We start from the raw sequence: 1,633 nt of genomic DNA on the forward strand, positions 1-1,633 counted from the left end.
GGTTTAAGGACGAGGATTTGACCTGCCGAGGGAACACCGAGTCTGCTGACCCAACATCTTTAGATGAACATTATGAAAGGTCATGTTTCATGGCATATATGGAAGAAGAAGGGACTTCATGATTTGACTTAGAAGATGTAACACCCCGTTAAAGCGGAAACATGAGATGTAACAGGTAAGCGAGTCACAATAGCAGATATTAAATAACACCATTCAAGTTTACAAAATTCAAATTTAACATCCATAACCAAGTTGGAATAGAATAATTCTTTACAAAAGTTTCAAAATGAACTTAATCGGTTTCATCACATATATGCTCCAAAACTTCATTTCTTACTTATTTCCTGAAAAGCATGAAACATAAAACAACGTCAACTACAAAGAGTTGGTGAGTTCACGGGTTTTCATATGCACAAAAATATTTACAGTGCATAAATCAATTCTTGCAAACTAATATATAAACTTGCACACGATAAATGTAAATCTATAACGATGTTTAAAACTTGAGATGCTACTGAGCCTTTCCTGACCAATGTGCCCCATTATTTTACGAACTACCATAAAGTGGCCCGCGCTTACTTAGGTACCACGGTTCGTATCAGTACTACTTCAGCGGTGGCCTGTTCGCACACATGAGTAGACTATTAAACATAGGTAATGTGCACCCATTTTTGGGTGGGACTGTCAACACAATAGCGGCTATCCATAATTACCACGGCCAGGGAACGTGCCCGAGTTAACTAGTAGCATTTACGGGAGGGGTCTTTTTTAAAACATATCGTCTCAAGTACATCAATTTACCATTTATACCATAGTGCAATACAGTCAATTTTTCATGACTTCAACAAATCTTGACTAAACAGTTTTTTAGTCCAACAGTTTTACATGTAAACAGTATAGTTTGCATAACTTCATGCTTTTCCCCCAATTTAAATAAACAAAAAGCATTAAAAGTAGGGCCATGAATACTCACAAGTTTGCTGATGAATATCCAAAAACTTGGTGATGTTTGAAGCGCTAAACGTCCGCCCWAACCTTCCTAAACAGTCCGAAATCCAATAATTAGATCACCTATCGGGTCTTGATAAAGATAAWGTCAAATTATATCTTATGTATTGCCAATGAGTTTTTATGAATTAAAGTTGATACTTATAATMTTTGCTCTAAAAATAGTCCATAAATTATACATTTTAAAAAACAATCAAGGTCCTTTGCACATAAAGCCATTTGGACATAATGTACATTCTGTTTCTGGAATTTTTGGTCTCAGAAATCACTGTCAAAAGGAATCTTCCAAAAGTTATTTTGTGTCTAAATTTTTATATCATCAATAATAATGAGTTAAACATATTTTTCCCAAATATCAAGAATTTTGGACGGGTTTAAGGCACTCATCATTACCCTACAACTTTGAGTGACACAGTCCCCAAGACAGATTACACACTCGTCGAGTGAAGGCCATTTGGGGGGGGGGGTCTAAACTCATTATTTTTCAGTGATTTTAACTTTATTTTAAAGCTAACACATAAGGCTAACTTCCAGAAAAAGAATCACCCATTTTCATTGAGTTTTGAAGGAGATAAGACCGTTTTAAAATGCATGCAATATTTTGTCAGCAATGCTCTTTTTGCAC

Source organism: Cynara cardunculus, unplaced genomic scaffold, assembly GCF_001531365.2.
Source record: "Cynara cardunculus var. scolymus isolate 2C unplaced genomic scaffold, CcrdV1 Un_Scaffold_2035, whole genome shotgun sequence".
NCBI lineage: Eukaryota > Viridiplantae > Streptophyta > Magnoliopsida > Asterales > Asteraceae > Cynara > Cynara cardunculus.